Here is a 21175-nt window from a genome sequence, read left to right on the forward strand (position 1 = left end):
TGTGTGAACAAAAAAAAAAAAAAAAAAAGAAAAGAATAAGAAAGAAAAAAGTGAATATAAGATACTCTTGTAGGTTTTTCGAAAAATCGGTCGATGAAAGTTTTTTTGAGACAAGCGTATCATACTACATCATTAGTTTTAGACGCTTTGTCTTATCGAAAGCGATATTATTTACTTCCTCCAATAAGTTACCTGTGCTGGAGGAAGAATTTAATCCCCATAATTCATCTAGTCATCACACAGATTGACTCTTTGAATTCGTAGTGCTAGTTGAATGCGTGCGTTTGATATCTAAGGTTAGTTTCTTTTTAGGCCTAGTCATTTTTAAATAGATGATAGCGCTATATTGTTGAATGAATTCAAAGGGTTGATTTCTTCAATCAATCGTAGTCAGTACACGGTTAGTCATCACTTGCACGTATCAAAAGGAAAATATTGTATTAGATTAGTGAAGATCATCAAGAAAAATTATGGTAAATTGCCTTAACGTTTTTTGACACGAAAATTCTATTCTAAAATTTTGCTACTCCGCCGATTAACACCAAAGTATAATTTAGTTCTAGCATAAAATATGTATATTTACTGGTCTTCTTAATATTTGAAAAATGTTGGACATTTCGTGCGAGATTAAGTTTACAATATTTATAAAATTATTCGTTTCTTTCGTAAATTTAGACCTAATTATTTTCTACTATTTAATATTAATATACATATTAAAATCAGAAAAAAAATAAAAATAGATTTATCATATTTTTTCTTGTGGTCCTCATCTACATATTCATCATTTTCTTTCATTTCTTCATAATTAATTTTAAAGTAACATTTGATTATATCGAATTAAATAATCCGATTGAAATAGTGCAAAATGTGCAATGCGTACAAAAAATTATTCTTATGCCGCACCTTTTGCACGTGCTCCAGACTGGCGGTAGCCACAATGTCGCATGAGTGGTGTACGGTTGTTCAATAGTACCACTCTGCAACACTTCATTCATCCGACCTACTCTTTCATTCATTGCTCTGTGAATATTGCGTTCTTGAGATGTAAAATTTTGTCAATCTTTTCGACACTTTCAATATCATTATTTACTGCACTCAATCAGATTAAATATATCACACTATGAATTAAAACCTACCCTCTAAACCGAGCAGCAAATTCATAGTACAATTTAATTAAACATAGTTGAATTCACATGAAACGTATACTATCAATTAAAAGCTGACTTCGAAAATTAGTAACAAATTGAGAATAAATGTCGTTTTCATAGTGTTCTATATTTATTGTTATGAAAAATTCATATATTTTTTTAGATCACGAAAATGAAGAAAATGCAAAAGAGAATATATGTGATTATAACCTAACTGAATAATAGCTCTTATTTAAGAAATTCTCAAAATCTTTATTTTCAGTCTGCTATATAATAATTTTCCAGCTATAAAATACGAAAAGAAAAATACATAATAAAATATAATTTGTAATATATTTTCAAATAATTACGATCTCGTTAGAAGCCGTTAATTCTTCGAACAAAATATATTACAATGATAATATTTCGCCGCCGTGCTGATGCTACGTGGTTCTTAATAGGATGTTTCTACTAAGGTTAACACGTGGAACGGAAACGGTAACCTGTTTCGCTTTGGTAAAGTGAATTCACCAATGAAGCTGAATCGTTCTCTCGCGCGAACGTAGAGGAAGGAATATTACGCAACGAATGGTGTGTGGCTTCGGGGCAAGCGGCAAGCTTTTACGAATTGTCGCCTCGGCGTTGTTCGACTAATTTTAGCATGTGAAAGTCGTCGTCCGATCCCACGCCGTTAAACTAGATTCTGTCCGGCTTTCGTGTGTATGTATGCCTAGTCATGTCGGTGGCTTTAATCGTTCGTCTCGTCAATAGTCCAACACAGTGTGACACTGACCGCTTTAGTTTGCCCTTATACGGTTGCTTCTCTATGACGTTGCGAATATCAGCTGACGCCTGTTATCGTTTAATTGGAGATACGCGTTGACCAATGCTCCTAGCTATCCCTTCATTGTATGTGTAGTTGGTATTTGATTAAGGATATTGAAAACTTGGGATGTGGTAGAGATAAATATTAACTTTTTATAATACTATTATGGATTTTGTTGAAAAGTTGGAATATGTTTTGAAGGGAATATTCAATTGTGTATTAAATCTTCTATTTACACACTTTTTGCTACGAATTATAAATTTTAAAGTTAGTTAGCTAAAATACTTTTTACTTTAATCTTTAATGTTTACACTTTACGCTTTATCTTGAATGTTAAAGTCTCTTTGATATCTAATATCTTAACGAGCTTAACGAAACGATTCTCATAAACAGTCGTGAATAATCTGTCCACGAAATCTGTAATTGCGTAAATTTTACGTTTATCTGTAAGCAATTTACCTACTCGTTGGTAGGTTACGTGATACATGGACGATATCTGAATGCGACGTGTGTAATACGTATACACGGATATCCACGTATTTACGTGCAAAATCAGCTGTTAATTCACAGCAGTGGCTACGAGTCACGCGGATATCACGAGGTTCTAATTGATAGTACCGACGTTCGTAAAGAATTCTCTTGTTTAAAAAGTTACAATTACAAATTAAAAATGAGTATTATAGAAAAATCATGTCTCAAAAGAAGAGACATAATGTCTTTTATAACAAGACGTAAATAATCTTTAAAGAAAGTACTCTTCAAATATTCTTTACAACAATAAAACGCAAACAAAATAAGAATATCTAAATTTATGATCAAATTAATTTTACTATTCTACTAAATAGAAGCCAAGATTGCCATATAGATAGAAAAACAGCAGTTTCCCCCCACTTTTCACGTAGGCTATGTACCTACATACAACTTCTTGGTGTCTGTGTGTAAGCGCGTACTTTCGCAATACGATATTTCGCGAACCAGTCCTCGGGCCACATGGTTCAATTCCCACGCATTTCTCTTAAGGAGATCGCTCTGTTCCTTTTGTTCTTTTACTCTTTCCTTTCTTTTTCGCCGCTTGCTCTTCCCCTCCCCCTCTCCATGCTTCACCCTTTTTATCTTTTTCCTTGTATTTGGCCTCGCTTGCCTCCATCTTTTCTTTATTCTTCTTTCTCTTACTCTATACGACGAAGGCCAAGCTTGGTCGACGAAATTTGCTGGAACCCTGGCCCACTAAAAACTATATTATACACTGCTGTTCATAAATATATGACGCTTTGATCAATTTTTATTAATAGTGCATGCATTGATAATACGAATTTTACTAAACTATATAAATTAATGATAAACTAATGCTCAAAACCAATAATTACTACGTTGCGGAATCAATAGATATGATATGATATTTAAGTTATTTATGTAGAACGCTTATCAGCGTTGTATGAAAATTAAATGTACGATTCGTTGAAGTGTTCACCGGCTTTAAATATTAAAACATACTATGACGAGTCATAATAATGTTTGTCTATCAATTTGGAAGAATCTTCTCTATCTTAGTTACAGTTTGCCAATTTTAAATGAGATGAGGATAACGAACCTCTTTAACAAAAAAGATCTCTCTAACGTTTTATTCTATAATGTATTAATTTTTAAAAATAAATTTTATCGTGTCAGAATATTTTGCAAAAGCTTTAACGAAGATTAATATTTTGGTGGATTTATTTAGAATTTTATAAATAATTAATTGGAATATATTATAGAAATAAATGGAGTTATTGGTAGTGTATATATACTTGGTGATTTAACTCCCTTTCGCTACATAGCGAATATTAACGAGACCAATGTCCAAATACGAACCCATCTCTTTTTTGCCGATGTGGAACTTTTTGCTCGTTACACGCGACAGCGACCATAGGATACAATACTCTGGAGAACTTACTTCTTGTTAACCATTAAATCCATGATTTTTTAAAATTAAGATTACAGCAAATCACATTTCTGCTTTTTATGGGAAAATCACGTTAAAATTCTGTTATACTACCAAGCAATCGCCAGTTCTTTGGAAATAAAAGAAAGGAACAGGCGATGACATAGGCGTAATCGCGTAGTCTCGAGAAGTGTCGCGTCTTTTGTAACGGCAGCAGCACAGCGGCACTTTGGAAAAGAAGAAGTAAAAATGAAGGAGCGCAAATGAGCACAGACGCCTCGACCCATTTTCATTTAGCACTCGCCAGACGAAAATAAAAATAAACCGCTCTCCTCTCTCTGTTCGTGAGCCTTTTAACGAAACTTGCATCGTGCCTCCCGCGGTTATGTGTGTTGTGCGTGCGTGGGTCGGGGTTGTTTCGCACGCATAATCGTGCTTTTGTACCGCACGAGATCGATCTCGCATGTAATACAGCCCTCGAACGTATTTGCATTGAAACTGCCTGATTAATACTGGTAACCATCGGCTCTTGGTCGTCACGCTTCATTTTTTACGCCTGTTGATAAATTTTCCCTCGCGAGGAAATACAAGAACTTTCTGATCTTTTGACAGTAGAATCAAAATGGTAAAAATAATCTTATTTATAGAGAACCTTTATATAGAGAATAATTATTTATTTTATTATAATAGATTTATTACTATTATGATAAGCGAAAAGCATGGAAACAGAAATGAGAAGCAAAATTTTACATCAACGAAGTTCCTTCTCCAATGTTTTCCCTTGTACGTTGTTTCCGTGGTTCTTTCTCTGCATCTGGATCGTACGTGAGCGCGTTCCAGCTTGGTAGGAAAGAACGGCGGGAACCCAGACGTCACGTGTTTCTCCTTCTCCAGCTTGTTTCGTGGCAGTGGTAGTACTACCGCTGCACACAGAGTCCAATAAGTTGCTTTGCGTCGTTGTCTGCGTCGCGTATCCTAACCTTTTTTCGCCACTCATTTTTCGCGCCGCACTTTTCCTTATCCATTCTATATACACCGCAGATGTTAACACTTTTCAGCACCTAAAGGCGCGTACCCACTGACGAACAATTTTTTATATTCTTTCAATTTCTTAATTCTTATTCATTATACATATCGTATTCGATAAAATATATCGTTTTTCAGTTGATAAATTAACAAGATTTAATAAGAAAATTATAGATATTAGAAATATTAGAAATAAGTATTATAACTAGTACTATACGTACTTTGGATATTCAGGTATTTGGATATATAGTGTTTAATTTTATAAATTATTTAATTTTAAATGTATTGAAAATAATATTAAGACGAAAAAACACGACGAATACAAATTAGAATGAAAGATATTCTAAAATTATATGCAATATTTAATCAAAATTCTTGTGAGTTACCTGTAACTCAACGATACCAATTGAGGAATATTATTTGCAAATATATTCGTGAAACATAGTGGTACTTTGAGTGAATATAAAATGCTTGCGAACTTCTTGGAAACATCGTTCACGAACTGTTCGCTGGTGAGTACACGCCTTAAGGAAGATTGTATACACATGAGCGTACGCTACATATTTTTCGACTTCGTTGGCCGGTTTTGCAACAGCGATTCATTCGGTTCGCGAGTCATCCTTTCGTTGAAAATCTATCCTCCGTGTCGAATGATACGCTTCGTTTCATACTACATAGGGTGTTTCGGAAATATAAGAAGAAAAAAGAGAAATGAAAATGTATTATTAAAAGCGGATTCACATTATAGAAGTGGACTTTGGTATATGAAGACTTCTTTATAATTTTTAGAGATTTTTCTTTTTTCTTTCTTTTTAGACTTGTTTTCAGTAATTTGTTTTTGGTATTGAATTTATTGTTATTTAAGCAATTTAATATTTTCGTGAATATAATTTACAACATAATTGAAATCGATCTGATTCATTAAATATTATAATTTGATACTTTATATCACGATGTTTCATCGTACAACGTAATAAAATTTTTAATTTATTTAATACAAAATTTATTCATGTTATTTAAATTCATACATTTTATATAACATATATAACAAAATATTTCATGTATAGAAACATCCAACTTATTTCTTTGATTTAAAAAAAAAAAAACAAAAAAATGAAAATTTACACATTCATGATTTTGACATAAAAAAAGATATGATATAATATCCCATAGCTTGAAATTCAATAAAATTTTATATTAGTTCAAGTATCGAAGAAAAAAGATGGAAGCAATTATTTTCATTGTCGGAACAAACTTGCTGTACCAACTGAATGATGGTGTAGCTGGTTCAGTCGAACGCCAGCTAAAACGTATGGGCCCAGGAGCATCTGGGTCATTTTACTCTTCTCTCCGCAATTCCCCTTTCCATCGGTTCGGACCCTGTTCGTCCCTTTGTCTCGAGCTTCCCTACGGTCCCTCTTTCTGGTTAAGCCGACCGACAAAGGTCTTGCCATCAGTATATACTATATACCTGTGGCAGCCGATACAGCCGTTGCTTTCTACAAGGTGTCCCAAGCGAACAGAAGAGAAAGTTTCACAGGATTTTCGACTCACAATCAGACCACGATATCGGCAGCATGAATTATTTTGTTTCGTCTTACGTTGAATTTCGTGTCCCAGTTTCTAATATATATATTTTATTGACTTCTCGGTTTCATAGACCAGGAAAGGGACTTGGCTTACATATTTCTAACTCTTTCGTTAACATACTTTATTTAGAACACCTATCATATCCAAAGATCCACACCCATTCACACTCCCATCCCAAACACAGATATCTCATCTTATCTGTAATACTAAGCTTAAACATACACATATTCCCAATTCTTAATAATATTACGTAAAATATGGAACTTGTAACAAAGAAATCGAAGTGGAAAAAATAAGCATTTGTATATAAGTTACTAACGATTTTACTATAAATTTTAATTAAAACATTAGACTTGCGTATAAACAATTCAGTTAGCTTAATTTCAATCTTTTTATAACAATCTATCGAGATTCTGTAGTTCCGTAAGTTGGAAAGCTTATACATAGATCGCTTTTATAGTTGTTATTTCCTTGAAGCTGAAATCTTTCCATAAGATAACATCGTAATGAATAAAGCAACTTTGTAAAGGTTGATATAACGTGTGAATCGCAGGAACAGCTGAGCGGTTGAAATTCGAATCGTTTCGCCGTAGTAAGTAGGTTATTCAATCACTCGACTATTTTACTACGTCGAAACAATTTCCAGAAATATTATATGTATTCTTCTATTTGTTGGAACAACGAAGAAAAATCAAATTTCTTGTTCAATTCGTATCTTAACTCTTGACCTCGAATCTCCTCCTCTGTATAACCACTTAACACTCACCAGTTGACAAGTTTAATTTCAACATTATTAGCGCTTCTATTACAATTTCGTTTTTTCTCTTCACGTTTCAAAGTCCAAAAGAGAAGAGGAAAAACAAAACAACGAAAAAGATATTCCGCGTATTTCTAAGAAGAACATTAAAAATATCGCCGTGACTTAAATATTAATTAATCATTATATAGTAATGTTCATTGTACATAGATATGTACATGCTTTTGCGAGCCACTGTATAGATATAACAGACAACATGTGGTTGCAGCGATTGATATGGGGAAGTGACGTGTCGAACAGAGAGCAGTAACGGTATAATTAAGTCATCCGTAGAAATAAATTAGCACCGTGATTGCATTATTATCGCGTCTCTCAAGTATCCCCCCGGCCTTGTAGTTTAGAAGCGTGTCGTTGGTACAAATATGCATGCGCTTCGTCACCTAGGAATGCAGAAGGAAACTCGAAGCCGCAGTCTCGTATAACGGCTTGTGGTATAACTTCACCAACCGGCACTAAAATACGCAGTATGCTTCCTTTGCGATATATTTATTCGTGGATACAACAAAAATATAATAATCTAACGAGGAAAAGTCGTCTGGTTATAAGATGTTGTCGTTACGTTATCCGTGTTGTGAATACTCTAGAATTCCATATAATGCGACAAAATTATTTATAGAAATTTTATATAGATTATTGCTTTAAACATGTAAGATAAACAGATAAGAATAAAACTCGTAATTGATTTACTACGCTTGTCTTCTGTGCTTCGTTGTAAACTTGATACAAACGTATACGTCTTTGAATTGATCCTGAATCGAAAATCATATTAAAGTATTTAGTATATCGACAAAAGCGTGAAATGCAAATCTTTATACTTAAGTTCTACTTTTTTTGTAGCTAATTCATATACATTTATATTTATATTTAAATATACGTTTATATTTGTATAATTAATCCAATGCAATCTATTCGCGAAACACATAATAATTTGAGAAATTTCATAGAATTTACTAACAACGTTACATCATTTGACCTCGAAATTAAGTCGCTGTTCATTTAGATTTAGATTTAGTATTAGATTTGCATTGTTCTACCTGTTTGCACGACTGACGTCGATTAAATTATTCGTACGATTCATGACCAGCGCAAGAAATGCGTTCATGATTAATTCTCTCGCAGACCTCGTGTAAATCACGTTTACGCGCGTTGCGCGCACAGAAATCGGTCTCTTTGCTTTGTCACGTAATAGCGTGAAAAATAGATCGTTCTAGTTATTAAAAGCGTGCGTGGAGTTGCATTGTGCGGCGAACATACGATAAAAACGTGTGAAACTTATGTAGAGGGTGCTCAGTAGAAGTGTCTGATGTTAATTACGGGTCAGGTGTAACAAAGGATCATTTTGTATAGAAAATGCAGGTATATCCATTGGGTTCTAAAATGGAATTACGATATATTATAAAATTTGTGGCAATCGTTATTAGCTAATAATAATATTTTAAATTAGTTAACGATATTTTACAAATTATTAACATTAATAAATCGTCTCATACAGCAATAATAAGCTTGGTAATAAAGTATATGAAATTTTGAAATTTTAGATATGTCATTAACGTAACAATAGAACAATATAGGGCAGGTTTTTGACTCGGTTTTTTCCTACTTCGTTAGCTCCTCGTATCGAAAGAAAGTGGATGCAGGTCTTTGTCTCGATGACCTGTCCCCAGACACACCTTAGAGTTAGGAGTCACCGTGCGTATTTATAGAACGTGACTAGCGATTGTAGTGCTATTTGTCGGTAATAAGTTACCCTAATGACGCTATTGTGCGTAACGACTGTTGCACCTGTATTTTCGCAGCTTCGTACACGGCAGAATTTTCATCGACTTTCTCCTCTACGCGATTTACGCGAAACGAGTACCTCAATGGGTTTCTTGAAAAATTCCAACTTTGCATAAATAATCTTGAGAATCGCATAAATCTTCCGTTAAATTTTACTGCGGAAACTTTTACTAAGGAAAATATCCTTCGATGTTTTGGAAATGATATCTAAATTTTCAAAATAAAGTTTTTCCTTTTCACATTTACATTTTAATAGCGCGACTTTTTAATGTTTAAAATTCTCGCATGCTTTGTTTCCCGTTAACATTCTTCTATATATTTCCTTGGGAATGAAATGTTACGATCGTTTGCGGAGAAGAATCCTGCGACAAAACAGACAATGATTCTCGTCGGACTTCATTAATTACTTTTAATATGTCCCGTGATTTAATCGTGCCGCCGCGCTCTGTCGTTCCTGTGCAGCTCGCTCGTAAAAGTCGCGGATGTCAGAGATACGGTGGTTGCAATTAATGGATAATGCCATTTCATTCTACTTCGTAGTTTTTTTATTCATTCTTCTTTTCCTACTACCCCCTCCACGTTTCTCATCTTTTCCTTGTTCCTTGTGTTAACTCGAATACCATTTTCATAACATATAACTAGACTGCGAATTTGTATGAGCTTATAGGGAATTTCAAGATGAAAAATTGTATAGAATGCACATGATATACAACAACTTATGGTATTTCTCATAATATTTAGTAGACAAGATAATTTTCTACCTAGGTTCTAGTTTTTTATTTATATTCATAAATAATGATACAAATCTGCATACGTATCTGCAACCTACTTACAATATTGTATCTCAACAAGTAATTTTCATTACCATATCTCCTATATTCTATATCTTTTATGTTGCTATATTCTAAAAATTCTACGAACTTATTTGCGTCTTTGCTTACGTTACGAAGAAGTTGTGTTCCAGTAACTATTTACAAATTCGTCTCTCGATTTTCCCTATAAGCGAAACCATGATTAGCCGAAAATCATTTTGAGTTGGACATAGCGAAACAACCACGATAAGGATAGTAGTAACAACACAGGATAACGAAGGCCACAAATCATTACACGATGTCGGAACGTTCAACTGCAAGTCGTCTCGGGACGCATTTTCTTCCTGTCTCGAGCCCGCAAAGTTATACTCGTAATTTACATCAATAGCGGACAGACATCTGCGACAGACGTTTCCTCCGGGACACGCATTCTTTTTTATGTCTTGCTTTTGCTTCGTTGTCCTCCATCTCGACATCTTATTCTATTCTCACGATGATAAACACAACCGATAACACGTGTATTTTGATTGGTAATCTTGCAACGAGTATTGTCGAGTATTGTGTAACGAGTGTTCTGTCATTCTTAAACTGCGAATTTTTATGCAATTTTAACTTTCACATTATTTTTAAGATTGCATATCTTTTCTCTAATGGTGTCTCCTTATCGAAAACCATATAGTTCTGGTTCTAATTTTATAACGTTTGAATTTACAAAATAAATTGTGGAATTAAATTTATAATCATTAGATGCTTTCATGATAAATAAATAAATAATAAAAACAAAGCTTCAACTGTATTATTTAATTGGTGCAATTTTTATCGTAACATGAGATGTCTTTATATTTATATATCGATATATGTACATATATGATGATCACTTCATTATGGTGAAAAATAATTACCAATGATGGTTGTTTTTTTCTTTTTCTTAAATTAATTACAGAGATAAGTATAATATACGGTTTTGTATAGGTTTTCTCCGCTTTGTTGCTAATGAATGCGTCTCCCGACCGAAAGCATTGTCGGGCGGTTCGAAGGCACGCGAAGACTCTCGTTTGAAGCGTCGCTGAAAGGAATTGCACAAGCGTGTATACTTTCTCGCAACAGGATTTTAAGGGGTTACATGCGTACGCGTTTTACGACTGCCCCGTTGGAGGTGGTCGAAGGCACGCTCGTATAACCGAGCTTCGACGCTCGTCACGCGTATGAATATTTAAAATTGCAGTCGTTCTTCGACATTCATCGGGTTACGACGTACGCCGTAGGTATCGTGTCCTCTCAACCACTCTAGACTATGGGTATCTCGAAACGTAGAGAAAAGGTGACTAGAAAGTCGAAGGAGATATAAAATACGGAATAATATGATCCTCCGTTTGTTTATTCCTTTTTTGTTCTCGGAAGAGACTTGGGATATTTTCTGTTGGATCTTTAGTGTTGAAAGTAAATCTTGTCAAGGCTTAAATTCAGATAAGATAGAATCTTGATTATCCGAATCAATTGTGACAGACGTTGTTCGGGTACACGAAATTTTCTGATAATCGATTAAGTCTGTTTCCACGAAAGAGAAGATTCTTTAGTTCGAAGTATTTTATTTCCATCGTGATTAATATTATCTAGGAAATCTTTTTAACAAAATTTCTTCATTCTGATAATCTGCTTCAGTTTCTATGCCTGTCTTCCTTACTATTCTCCTTCTCCTTATTAGCAACTATTCCCCAATTTTCCATTAACTCTGTCGACCCTATATCTATGTTTCAGTGAAAGATTCCTGATATGGCTATGTGTTATCACATTTTGGATCACGGCCATCATAATACGTTTCATTATTTCATAGAAATAACTCATAATAAAAACGCTGCGAGCTTTTCCGACGATTCAATATACCACGTACAGTACTTATATAGAAATTTAGGGACCGCAGGAGTCACGTGTTAGTGAAATGGAAGTTTGTCCAATTGTGTCACGAAAAGGGTCGCTCTGGGGTCGTGGTATACGCGTACTAGCACAGTGTACGCGAATAAACTATAGTAACGTTGAAACACGTGGAATGGAGGAGAGTGGGGAAAAAAGGACGTCGTTTTACATGCCTCCATTTGGAATAAACGAGTGTACGTAATACGGTGTCATTATCGTCGCACGCGACGAGACTTGGCGCCATGTCGAAGTCCTGTTCCTTCGTGTTACCACACGTATATACGACTATATCGTGCGGTATAGTTATCATGCGGGCATTCTCATGTATTTATGCATGTCACCGTGGCTGAACAAGCGTTCTATAAGAAACATTTCTACATATGCATTCGTACGTTGTATCGCGTTCTTTCTAATCCAGTCTAATTGCTATCAATGATCAATCGAGAGCGACACCGAGGTGAAACGAGATGCATACGGGGGCAAAATTTTGTTGTATTCTACTATTCGCGACTTTTAATAATGGACGACAGTTGGTCTCTATAGTGGTATTTGAGTTAAAATCCAAGTCTGACGAATAAATTTGTTAAGATATCGCAAGCGTATAATGACATTTGTAAATAAGGATTTGGAATTGAATTAATAAAAATTATTACTTCACATGAATTCTTTATTTCCTCGCTAAGTTACGAATATCAGTTTACATTTTGATGCTAAAATATCAGTAAATTTACAATGTGGGATCAAGGAAAAATGTATTATAATTAACAGTATAATAGAAATAAGAATGGCAGAATGAATTAAAATCGAAATATCACGAGTAATTAATGTATTAAATACGACAAATTTTAGTGAAATCTATTTCACTTAAATCGAAACGTCGCCAAATCACAGACAATAAAATCGATTGTATTGCATAGCGTTTAGTACTGTTGTAATTTCGTATTCTTTTTTTTCTTCCTCCTTCTTGTCATTTGACTGGCGCAGCGTTACATAAAAATTCTTACGTAAAAGTTACGGGGAACTTAGGATAGACGTTGTTTCACTGAACGGTATGTAGATGATGTATAAAATAGTTGAAGAATTTTTACGAGTAGTTTTGCAATAAAATACGACTTAAATGTCTAAACTGACGAAGAATTTCGAATAATCTGTTTTTCTTTCTTTTTACACAATTATGCTTTAGTTTACATACATTGCATTTTTTATAAATCACTCAATAACATACACAACGATCAAAGATTAATATGTTCATTCATTATTCATCACGTTGTATCAGTTTTATTTCAATTCTGTTGGCTTTTGTCTATTACATCGCTTACACATTTACTCTTTTCATCGCGCTAACAAATTCAGCCGAAGGATTCTACATATTTGTCGCAAGTCGATTACTAGCCACAATTGACTGACTTACGCAATAGTATTGATTTTATCGCATATTCATTTGCGATATCGCAGCGATAATTAATTTATTGAATTACTCGTTCCTAATCGTTGTCGACCATAATTTATTATTATTCGTTATTTAATAATGTATGCTTACGTAAAGATGGTGTTTTCGTGTTCGCTTATTCATTCAGCTATTTCGTATAATTGTTTCTCCGTAATACACTAAGTTATTCTTATTCGTAACCGTGAATACTTGGACAAATGTGAAAGGCAAATTGTAAACCTGTTAATTACAGTGCGAATAATTGTGTTGGCTACGTAGGGTACAATGATAAATTGTAATGACGTTCATGCTTTAACGAAAGAAATACATATATCGTATAACTTCGTGTTATTTATTATGCACCTGTTCTTTGATCATTTATTATTTATAAGGTCAACTTTTTTATGTATTTATTTCGATTCAAGGTTCTTGAATACTTTCTAAGAATTGAGTTCACGGTCATACTTATGTATATACATAGTTATATTTCTTACATTTCATAACGTTGACAAAATCTTCATTTGTGCATGTTATAGATTTTTAATATGCTTTTTACTGTAATATTTACTGTAATATTTTATTGCGGAAGAAGAGTTGTGTTGTCAAGAGTGACACATTTAAGGAAAGTAGATTTTCTAGAAAAATTAGGAAATTCTGATTAGATTATTACACTTATTATATTAAAATTATTATAATTAGGAATATAAAGTTAGAGAGTTTGGGAGAGGCAGATTTTAGGAAATAATTAGAAAAAGAAAAATTTGTTTGGCAGAATGAAAATTTCGAAGGTATTCAAAAAGAAGAAAAAAAAGGAAAAAGAAAGAATCAGACAGAAGAGAAAGAAAAGCCACAGAAAACAAAGGAACTGAACGCAAACGCAAGTTATTGACCTGTTTACCTCTTTGCCTGCGAAATTATCCACTCGTTCGACTGGGCAATAGTCTGCGGTAATGTGACCAAACGAAGGCCATATTGTCCGTTTAAACGCCGGAAGAAATCATCAAACTTGCCGAGACGTGTTCACTAGCAAATATTAAACGTGAATTTTCTCCTCGTTCAACTATCGATTCAAGAAACAATATATTATTATGAAACTTGTATTCTTGAACCACAAAAAACAAAAGAATTAAAAATATCTACACTACCTTTCAAAACTACGATTATGTTATTATAGAATTCACAAAGCAGAATTGAAGTACAATTACAGAATCACAAGTCAAAAGTGTTGATAAATGATGATTAAATTGTTTTTGAATATCTGCAATTTTCTTAATTGAAAATTTTTTTCTTTTTACAAAAATTCGTCTCTTTCAAGGCTTAAAGACAGTATATTTGTTGTTTTTATGAAAACATTCTTCTACAAATAATATTGATGTTTTCATGTCTATAAATTTTCTGAAGCAATTTCCCGGCTAAGTTTCATCATTCTCGCGAGAAATGTGAAAGTTTGTAAACAATCGTAGCACCAGATTAGAAGTCTTACCAGTGGGCACTACGCAAATGATTGGAAATCCTTTTTCAGGAAAATGTGGTGACATATAACACAGCATATAAAACAGTAGGTGGGTGAATCTTTTTCACATCTTCCCAATTGAAGTATCACAATTGCTGTTACACTGTTGTTACCAGAAAGTGAAGTAAATGAACGTATTTGTAATTACGCAGTAATTAATGTTTCACTATTAACGCCATACTAAAAGGAAACTGTGTATTGTTGTAAAATAAAGATAGCCTCTCCTTTTTTTTTCATAATCATAACTATTCGTTCGTTATTTAAACAATATATCGAATAATTCTTTAATTTTAAAATTTTCTAACGAGAGATCATTAACTCTAATTTTTGCAGCTTATCTCATGTCATTTGTTTTATACGAAAGAAATTCGTAGTCGTAATTTGAATCATTAAAGTTCTAATTATCATAACAATATAATAGTGTTCTTTTCTCTTACTAAAAGAAAAAAAAAGATATTTTGGATATTCGCGTGACTTCGAAATATTGCTAAAACATCGTAATACTCCCTAAATGTTTACAAAAAAATATTTTCTATCGACAAATAAAAAATTCAATAGTAAAAGATTAATATTCGAGACATCCTCGAATCCTACAACAAAATTAAAAAAAAAAAACATATTGCTTAAAATATTGTACACCATCTAGTGAACGAACCTAAGTTTCTCACGATAACTCACCGTTAATTACACCTAACCTAACGCTAGACGACATAGAAAAATACTAGACAGCTGTTCGCTCTACGGAAATCTAACGGGGTGGGAAAAGAATGCAAGAATTCTGGTTAGTCTAACGAGTGACACAGAAGACACATGGCGTAGGGTAAAAGAAGGAGGACAGTAAGAAGAAAACAGGCACACAAGGTAGAGGCGATACTCTCGATCCATTTGACCGAGTTTTTTCTCATGTTGGTTGCCTTTTTGCCCGATCTCCCACTCGTGCCACGAACCCGCCTTACGAGATCGTTGACCGAATGACACGGTGAACACAGAGTACGGAGTCACTCGTTCACTCGCGACGTCGTTAAAGTCGGGGGAAACAACTGACTTGGTTTTATCGGCGCACGTGGGACAACCTTATCGGATGCACATCCGCTTTATGCGTCTGCATTTATCACTAACGCTATATCAGTGTTTCCTAACTTTTTTCTTCGATCATGCCTTAATGCTCAATGATTTTTATATCACCCCGAACGAATCTAATACGATCGTGGACAAGCGTTCGTTTTATTTCAATTTCAATAATGGCGCAACTTTTGGCTAATGAAAAATCTAACAAATAACTGTTAGATTAATCGGGAAGCAGCATGTAAAAACTGTGCTATATGCCTGATAAAAACTGCGTGGACGTGTCTTCTATAATATTCTTTAAACATTAACTGAAAATAAAGAATACAGAGAACTGTAGAGACGTTTACCGGGGATTTTTATCGATTGCTTTTGGAAAAAACTCTTATTAGAATACATTTATGAGACACGTATAATACCACCATAAAAATCTTCCAATATAAATGTAAAGGTCTTGAGATTTCAAGAACTTTAATTTCATAAACAACAAGGCAAAGTACATATCACAACTTGGCATTGATTCTTGTGACGCAACCCAAAAAATGTAAATTTCAGAAGAGTGGCTCTTTAAAATTTACATTTTTAAAAATACTAGATACAGGCCTGATTAATATAATTACTTGTTGAAGCGAAATTGATGGCATCATAAATACTAAATAAATCAAATTGGAGATTTTTTCAATTGTGCCACTATCAATGCCAAACAGCGATATATCGCTAGAGAAGAATTTCAAGTAGTCGGTTCGAAACTTCATAACCCTTGGCATCGGGACCGGATTCTGAGTAATTATTTTCGTCATCGAGCTGCAAACAAGCGCAAGAACTCATGTGCTCTTGCTATTTGTAAACAGAGTGTTTGTCAACAACGACCGGGCCAGTTCATTACGCCCTCCGCTACGTTTGCCAAACGAATAAGTCCGCGATCATTCAACCCGACCTCCTTTTTTCTTTCTTCTTCTTCTTTTTTTTGAAGATCTATCATTGTACAAGGTCCTTTAAGAAGCCGAGGCAAGAAAAATATGCGCGCGGATCAACGATGACTCGTAACATCAGCGTCGATTACGGTAATTAATCTTCCATGGTTCGTGCCATTTGTTAACATTCACGACATGAATGGCGCCGTTATTAGCCGCTCACAATCTTTCAGTCTCTTCTTTCAGTCGATGCTTTTGTAAGATCACATGTTTGCACGGCAAACAACGAATTATTCTAATTAACTGTAGTTTGTTGAATAAAGCTTTTCGAAATGCTTATTGAATTTTTTCATAATCCATGTGTTCATCCTTAAATTTATTAATTGGATTGAACACGTTATCGGAGGTACGAGTTTGTGTCGTTTATATCGACGTCTAATCTTCTTATGTCCTATGCTTTCTGCTATACTGTCCTATACTGTCCTATGCTTCCGAAAAATCGAAAGAAATTATTAAAACGTTTATCGAGGTATTTTCATTAATTACGTTAACTGTACGCATTATCTAGATCGACTATATTTCTAAAAGGAAAGCAAATTATCGACAAATGAAATACTGGGAACTGTAAAAGCTGGAAACAATAGCCATTTTGGAAAATCACATGATAAAGGATAAACAAAGGGATAAACGAGTAAATATTGGGATTGGTCGTTTTACTGGAATGCAATTCGTTTGGGGTCTGTTCGCGGGCATTGCTCGCATTGTTTCGCCTGTCCTTGTGTGTAACGTTGTAGTCGAACCGCAAGGAATTCGCGGTTCAACAGTTCGATCTATGGATCGATCATCCATTCCACGCACTCGAAGCCTGCATTTACGTGCACCGAATTTCGCGGTACAGTCATGGTATGTCGCGAAACTTTATGTATGCCGGACTGGCTGCAGGTGAACGAACCTGATTGATTCGTTCTCATAGCGTTTTATCACACAAATACAAGCAGTTTTAGGTCGACGAATTCTTTAGCTTTTATTTTTTACCACTCTCGTAGCAAACGTATAACACGATCGAAAACAAAAACTTGAAACCAAAAACAAAAGCAGAAAGAAAAGAGGGGAAATCTACTGGAAGCAACAGATTGCAAATAATTTAACAAACGTGTATGTTCGTAGCTCGTATAGATGGCGTTCATGCAGCATACCACGATATGTGCGAATATGCATACCACCCTTTGTAGTAAAAGGGTTAACCTTATTGCGGGTTCCTCTCGACGAGGGAGAATTACGAGTAGAGGGGAGTAGGACGACAACTAACGTAGAGAAATTGCATAACATTATTAATTGCAATTAACGTTGCGTTACATGCTCACGCAATGCTAAGCTGATTACAGGCCAGAGATCGTACGAGTGAAATCTACACGCAACATAAATGCTCTCGGTAGTCTGTCAGGCTGCCATTTGCTGATTTTAGCGAAGTCCTCGACCGTAGCTTTAGCGTTATAAATTTCAGGATTAAAGCGTGATACGAGCTGAATAAATTCATGGATGCACGTCTGGAGCAAAAAGATACCGCCATGTGTTTGATCAAGTTAGGGAAAATTAGATGTACTGTTTCGTCGTAAATACTAGACGACGGGATAATAAATAACGTAACGTTTCGTATCGATTCCCTGGTGTTACTTGGAGTTTCGTGCGATACAAAGATTCGCAAATTTCGAAGAGTCTATTCTACAGATATCTGAAATAGAGGAATCTTGGTTTTTATCTAGACGATTCGAAAATAAGTCAATTTGCAAGTTACAGAGAGAGAAAGTTTCAATGAAATTTCACCGTAAGAATATATCGCGAGATTGCTGTACAATTTTTTGAGAATCGGAACTTTCAATTCCATCTATTTTCTCAATTCTCTGTAACATTTAAACAACTAAAAGAAATACGCTAAAAATTCCAGAATATTAACAGTAACCAAAACAATAAGCGGCGTATATAAAAATTTAAAGATACGAAAATATTTGCAACATAAATAAGATATCCCCATTATAACAATTATAACAGAATTACGAGTGGAATCGATTAACTTCCAAACCGATACGTATGATCATCACCGTTATAGCACTTCGTACGATCGATTCTATCGCTGTGTGGCTTATAGCTGGCATAGGTCGGTTCATAGCCATCGCTGTCCGCGATTGCATAAATTCAGTGCATAGGCATGAAGCGTAGTAAGTAATAGATATAGTATAGTACACGCTCCGCGTACTATGAGTGGCCACTAAATGGAAACGTGAATGAAGCTCGGGTGTGCAACTGTGTTTCTGCGATTCAAATCACGGATAAGGAAATGCGCTGATTACGTGGACGGAAAGAGCCGGAGGAAGAAGGTAGTATTATTATGTGACGTTACGTGCGTAGTACGTCTTATCCTAATCTGCCGAACCAGTGAGCAATAGGCTCTGATAACATCTCTTTAGCTTCTCGTGTGTGCTGTGTATTCGTAATGTGTACCGAGGCACGTACTAGCGCGACCAGTCGTTCGTTCCGATGAATGAAACGCTTTGAACGTGGTCGTGGCCGTTTCAAGAATAAACTCCACCTTTTTTTTTTTTATCTAAATAAAACTTTGATAACGCTACTGTGTGTAATTTGGTCTCTTTGAGAGGTAAATATAGAAGCTGCGATTTATTATGCATTCCATATATTTCTATGATTCATTAACTTGAGGCTAGGAATTTGTATACTTATAGAAAATTTATTTACGTTGCCAAATACAAATTATTCCGAATTAATTAACGAAGACTTATTATAGATAACTGGGAATACAAATTCATGAATTATTACAAAAGTTTACCGGGTAGAAACGAGAAATTTCAAATACGTAGACGATGATCGTTCGTATGAAATTTCTGCGAGGCAGCTCGAGTCGCGGAATAACCGATTTATGGAGAATAGCTCGATAGACCAGTTTCACCATGGAGAGCAACTTCTAATTGGAAAAGAAAGTTTGAAGCTTCGATATCGCCGTTATTCGTTAAAGAAATACGCGTGTTAGACGATATTTAACGAGAATGCGAAATTAATCACTAATTTTGCACGTGACATGTGTTCTTACTACAACCAGAGAAAAACTTACGAAACCTACTATTCAATAACCTGTTATTCTCTTTATTAGTTTTATTCATGTTTTGTTCACGTTTGTATCGTTACTAGTTTTCTTTCATGTAACGGCGATTCTTAGTTTCTTTTTTTTATGCGATTGTTAGTTCGAAATTCAACGAAATGTTTTTTATGCATCGAATTAAGAAATTCATGAATGATGCGACAGATTGCCAAATTTAAGTTACGTAATTTCTAACGTTCGCTCGACCTTTACAAGTGTTTCAACATAGAATATTAATAACTAATTATCGCTAAATAGTTCTGTGTGCTTTAATTAATTGTTGTAAATACTTTGTAAAGAATATAGATAATTCTGTCTTGGAATGCCAAGGATTAATTAATCTAATCTCCTTACAAGGCTGATAAAAGTGATAAAAAATCTGATATATTTATCTAAATATATCATAAAACGTAACATAAAATAATAAAAGTTTGGATTAATGAATTTAATGAACAATAGTATTGGATTTTGTCTTGTGTCATTTTTAATGGAGCGTGACGACAGCAATAACGATGGTATTCGTCAATTTCTCGTGCATCTCGTGGACATTTTCGCACGATCGAGGGAAAGCTAAGACGGCGGCTATTTGGTTCTTAACGAAGAAACTAAAAAGTCAATGTAACCGCGTACGTCATCGTGAGAACGTTCCTTCCATTCTCGGGTTCAAACCTGATCCGAGAGAAAGCTGGTTTGAAAATGCGATACCAGACAGAGCAGCCATAAACCGACGGAATCGGCTGTCGATATTATACCGATCCATATCGTTTTTTTGACGTTTATTGAATACGTAAAAGACGAAATCCCGGTCGACAAGTACCTATTATTTACTTGGTATATTTACTCCGACATTTATCTTTTTACACAACATACACACGTAATACGAAGAACTTTGTGATAAAATCACGTTTAATGATTCAGTGTCTGAATGGCAAATTCGTACAAAGGATTTCTTACGAAGTTCTAATACCACAAAATAGAAAGAGTACAATAGATGCGTATTTGTGACAGCGTATCGGTCCCCTGATTCTTTCATGTTTTGTACATCGACGAGAAAACGAACTTGTGAAAAGAGTATTGCGAGCATTGAATACGTTACATTCATATAGACTGCCGACGCTATCGATCGTTTGATCGAGGACGACATAAAGGGGACACGTGAACGTAGGAATTACATTTTCACCTATTGTTAAGGTGTTCCTCTAGCTAGAAACATCCATTAGCAGAATGCATTGACATTAGCGATACGACTGCGGATTTTTATGCATTTGTGAAATATTTAAAATTGTAAAAA

General features: G+C 34.6%; 1 protein-coding gene across 2 annotated transcripts in view; it reads left to right on the forward strand.

Annotated features, from left to right (window-relative positions):
* LOC100748243 (helix-loop-helix protein 11) overlaps nt 1-21175 on the forward strand; it is a 149658-nt gene that overhangs the window by 20640 nt on the left and 107843 nt on the right. The gene's annotated exons all lie outside the window — the stretch shown is intronic.

The sequence above is a fragment of the Bombus impatiens genome, unplaced genomic scaffold, assembly GCF_000188095.3.
Source record: "Bombus impatiens unplaced genomic scaffold, BIMP_2.2 scf_0142, whole genome shotgun sequence".
NCBI lineage: Eukaryota > Metazoa > Arthropoda > Insecta > Hymenoptera > Apidae > Bombus > Bombus impatiens.